The following is a 5000-nucleotide window of genomic DNA, read 5'->3' as shown; positions in this document are numbered from 1 at the left end:
AGAGAGAGACAGACAGAGACAGAGACAGAGACAGAGATGTGTGTGTATGTGTGTGTTGTGTGTGTGTGTTGTGTGTGTCCATGTTTGGTGTGTATGTTTTTGTGTATGTGCGTTTAGCTGTGCATGTGTGCGTCCCTCTTTTTCTTTTTCTTTGCTGGCCTGCCCTGTAATTCACCTGCGGTCATGCTGAATAGCTGCATGACCGTGGCCCATAATGAGGTTTTGAATCAGTGAGACTTCATGTGAGGCAAACAAAAGCCTAATGACAGTGTGTGTGTGTGTGTGTGTGTGTGTGTGTGTGTGTGTGTGTGTGTGTGTGTGTGTGTGTGTGTGTGTGTGTGTGTGTGTGTGTGTGTGTGTGTGTGTGTGAGTGCGCGCGTGCCTGCGTGCCTGCGTGCCTGCGTGCGTGTGTGTGTTTGTGTGTTTGTGTGTATGTGTATATGCGTGCTTGTGTGGGTGCGTGCGTGCCTAGGTGCCTCGGTTTGTGACTGTATCTTTGCTCAGGATGTAGGGGTGGTGATGGTGGCAGTGGCTCTGTGTGTTTGTGTCTGTGTGTGTGTTGGAGGGGTGGATAGTGTGCGCCAAACAACCCTGTGAAAAAAAATAATCAACAGCATTTTGTGATCGTCGTCTCTCCCCCGAACCCCCCCTCCCCGACACCACCACTTCAACTCCTCCGGCAACAACAACCCTCCTACCTCACCCCACCCCTCCGACGCCGTTTTGTGCGAAATAAAGCCATTCATCAACACATCAATAAAAATATGGAGCAGATTATTACCGTGTTTGCTTAGCGCAGCTGTAAATTACTGCATGGCGGCCGCGCCGGGCCATATTAATTAGAATTAGAATGCAGATAATATGCATGGGGCCCCTTTTATTACGGGAGCTGAATCAATTTTACTGTGTTATTCAGCCACATACACACACACACCCCAACCCCTCCACCCCCCGTCCGCAAGGTCAGGCGAAGTTGCCAGGGTCGGGATGGTGGGCCTTGTAAAAAAAGAGACAGACAGAGAGAGACCTAGAGAGAGAGAGAGACAGAGAGAGAGAGAGACAGAGACAGAGACAGAGAGACAGAGACAGAGAGAGAAAGACAGAGAGAGAGAGAGAGACACACAGAGAGAGCGAGAGGATGGCAAAGGAGGGAGTGAGTTATGGAATTGGGTGGAAGGTGAGGAGGGGTGATGAGGACTAGAAGTGAATGGGGTAAAGAAATAAAAATGTGTGTGCAAGCATGCATGTTTGGATTAGGTAGAGATTCCCTTTGCCTCTGGCCAACTGATGGCATTCACATACATGTCACTCTCAGTTCCGTTTCCTGTCTACATACAGTGTATGGGCAATGTACTACTGTCAGAAAATATTGGCATATTTTCTGAGACGAGACGTTTGTTTATGTCTGGAGGTGTCAGTGTATGTCACGCCATTCTACCTCTTCATTAAGGTTCGCCCATTTTTCTCTATTTCTTCTTTCTCTCCATTTCTCATATTCTGTCTTAAACTCAGACAGACAGAATAGTGGAGGGAGGCTCTCTCTAGAGTGCAGCTCGTGAAGCGGGCTCATTGTCAGACCTGGAATTTTAACTGCGTCTAAATTCATAAGGCACCCCACTGCCATATTCTGCTGATTCTTTCAAGCCTACCTTTCTCTCTCTCTCTCTCTCTCTCTCTCTCTCTCTCTCTCTCTCTCTCTCTCTCTCTCTCGTTCTCTCTCTCTCTCTCTCTCTCTCTCTCTCTCTCTCTCTGTCTCTCTCTCTCTCTCTCTCTCTGTTCCTGGTGGTTAATGCCGTCAGATGACACAACAATGGGATGCGGCAGCCAATCCAGCGGTCGGGAATACCTTTCAGAGCGCTCCGTGAATACTTTAGAGAATGGATTTAGCGTGGCTTTGCCTGGTTCCAACCAACAAAGTAGGCTGCAAATGCTCCCAAATCTAAATATCTCTTTCACCAACCCACCCCCCTCTCCTTCTCCCCCCCCCTCCCTCCTTCTCTTTCACCCCCCCTCCTCCCTCCTTCTCTTTCACCCCCCCCCTCCCTCCTTCTCTTTCACCCCCCCTCTCTCTCTCTCTGTTTAGAGACTCCAGTGTCAGCAAGGCCCTCTCTCTTTCTTTCCCCCCTTTTCTTTTCTTTTCTGTCTTGTTTTGCTCTCTTCTCTCTCTCTCTCTCTCTCTCTCTCTCTCTCTCTCTCTCTCTCTCTCTCCCTTCTCTCTCTCCCTGTGTTTTCTCTCTCATTTTCATACGCTTCATCTTTCTATTTTTCTCTTGCTCTGCACTTTTGTGGCCCACTAATAGTGTGTCCTGTTTTATTTTTCGTTGTGTTTTGACTGAACAACTTGGAAGCCCAACAATCGACGCAACAATCCTAATGAATGTTGTTAGCAACATTTTTAGAATTTTGTTTTAAAATACGGTACACAGATGTTTTCATAACAGTCAAAAGTTAACATTTGCATATTAGCTTTTCATATTCAGCAAAATACAACAGTACACTTGAACCACTTGTCATTCATTCAAACTCTTTTTACTGCTTTTGAACTTGCCATACAGCTCAAAGAAGCATTGTTTATAAAGGTGTTTTGTCTTTACATGGAGCGGGAAAAGATTTTGCCAGGACCCGATTGAGATGTCGTGTGAAGTCTGTATCCAGTTTCAACTCTGTTCTAACAAAATGTACTTTTGGCTTTGCAGAGTAAGATTGTCCATGACAGCTCTACTGTGGTCTTTGTGTAGAGGGTTAATCCAACTCCCATCAGTGTATTTTCGAGGCATTGGTCGCAGCTAGTGTCCTTGTAAAAAAAACCCACAATAACTGAAGAAGACTGATCTCTCTCAGGATCTGGGAGGGATTTTTATTTTGCTCTTGTTGGGGGGGTTGGAGTTTTGGGGGTGATGTCTGAAAATACATTTGTTCAATTTTGAATAAATACTGGTATTCCTTTTATTGCGGGACACAATGCATGTTTTTCAGAACACGAATTGTGTGATGGTGATCACCACAGCTTGCTGTGGAAGCCGTAGGAGGTTCGCTTCTCTTAGGGGGAAGCCATGCCTGATGGGGGTGGGAGGGTGGTAACTGGGGAGGGGGCCTACATTTTGCCCATTTCCCTGCTGCCACAGCTGCCCTGCCTCTGCATACAAAGCAGATTTGGCAAGATAGGTACCGGTAATCCATGTGAGGTTTTTAGCAGACAGGTTATTAGAGGATTGAGGCCCCAGTGCAGAAATTATGTACATTTTTTAAGTTGATGACAGTGGCATGTGCCTTGGCGCCTTATTGAGGCGAGGCGATACAACTGCCATACCTGCCCCCAATTTCTGCCTTTCAGTCTGACTCTCTTGCGTCTCTTTTAGTCTCTCTTTCTCTTTCACTCTGCCTTTCTGTTTCTGTTTCTCGTCTCTTCTTCTCTTCTTCTCCTCGCTTTGTCTCTCTTCGTTTCTTTCTTTTTCCTCTCTCTCTTCTCTGTAAGTCGACCTGTCTTTCAGTCTTTCCGCCTCTGTTTCTCTTTCTCTTCTCTCTGTCTCCATTTCTTTCTATTTCCTTTTATTATTTTTACCCAAAGATGTCAACAATTTATTTGTTTGTCCCCTTTGTGTGTGTTTAATGCTCTAATTTCCCGCTCCATTCTCCACCCCTCTCCCCCGCTGTTGTCTTTTTCTCGCTCCCCTATTGCATCACGTTTCACATTTTTCTCCCCTAATTTATGTATGTGTCTTTCTTTTATGTTCTTTCACTGCCCCATTTTTTTTGCCTTCTTTGTCTGTCTAGCCTTTTGCATTCTTCTTTCTTTCTTTCTTTCTTTCTTTCTTTCTTTCTTTCTTTCTTTCTTTCTTTCTTTCTTTCTTTCTTTCTTTCTTTCTTTCTTTCATTGCCTCTCTTTCTCTTCCTCAGCCCTGTCCTCACACACTCCCTGTTCTCTAGTCGTGTTTCCAAGCCTCACAAACCAACTGTTTCCACTTACCAATAGGTGCAACGCAACCTCCACCTTCCCCTCACACAACAGTCATGGGTAAGCGATTAGGGCGTCAGACTTGTAGCCCAAAGGTTGCCGGTTCGACTACCGACCTGCCAGGTTGGTGGAGGGAGTAATTAACCAGTGCTTTCCCCCATCCTCCTTTCTAGACTGAGGTACCCTGAGCATGGTATCCTACTGCCGCACTGCTACCTTTCTGGGCGCCATTGGGGCCTGTCCCTTCGCACGGGTGAGGCATAAATGCAAGTTCGTTTTGTGCAGTGTGCAGTGTGCAGTGTTCACTTGTGTGCTGTGGACTGCTGTGTTACAATGACAAGTTGGAGTTTCCCAGTTGGGCCTTCACTTCAACAAACCTCACCTTATCTCACGCTTTGTAGATTCACCATATAGCCTACGTAACATATCTCCTCAGCTTCCTGGTGTGGTCGTTGTATGAGGAGATCAAGGAAGAGAGAGGTAGCAGAAGAGGAGTTGGAGGGGAACTGATGGCAAAAGGCAGTCCTGGGGTTGTGTCTCTCAAACACATAGTTGGTAGCCAGTTAGCAACTTGGGTAGTTGGCAATGGGCAAGTGCATTGCAAACAACAAAGTAGTTCATGTAGTTAGCAACTATGAGACGTTTGAGAAATGCACCGCTGGACTTAAACTGGAATACAGGGCAGACAGTTCTTCGGGTGAGTGGTGTTTTTTTTTGTGTGATTTTTGAGAGACTGGCCCACAATTTCAAGCGGGCCTTTTTTATGATCCCAGTCCAGTCCTAGAGAAGGGTAGGGAGAGGGTGGGGTGGAGAGATGTTGATGGAGATGAAGTGATGATGGGTGAGGAGGTGTAGAGATGTTGGCACGTAGGGTGATGGTAGAAGATGTGGTGGAGAGATAGGTGATGATGGTGATTAGGGCACAGAACGACGTAGAAGGAGGAGGAGGTGGTGGAGAGAGGAGGAGGCGGTATTTACAGTACATAGGCCTCCAGCAGCCACACACAACGTGTGTGTGTGTGTGTGTGTGTGTGTGTGTGTGTGT

The 5000-nt window shown here is 46.5% G+C and overlaps 1 protein-coding gene across 1 annotated transcript in view; it reads left to right on the top strand.

Annotated features, from left to right (window-relative positions):
• Positions 1-5000, top strand: part of zfpm2a (zinc finger protein, FOG family member 2a) — a 225809-nt gene that overhangs the window by 170007 nt on the left and 50802 nt on the right. The gene's annotated exons all lie outside the window — the stretch shown is intronic.

The sequence above is a fragment of the Engraulis encrasicolus genome, chromosome 5, assembly GCF_034702125.1.
Source record: "Engraulis encrasicolus isolate BLACKSEA-1 chromosome 5, IST_EnEncr_1.0, whole genome shotgun sequence".
Classification (NCBI taxonomy): domain Eukaryota; kingdom Metazoa; phylum Chordata; class Actinopteri; order Clupeiformes; family Engraulidae; genus Engraulis; species Engraulis encrasicolus.
The sequence above is the reverse complement of the archived record's forward strand: the minus strand, read 5'-3'. Positions and strand labels throughout refer to the sequence as shown.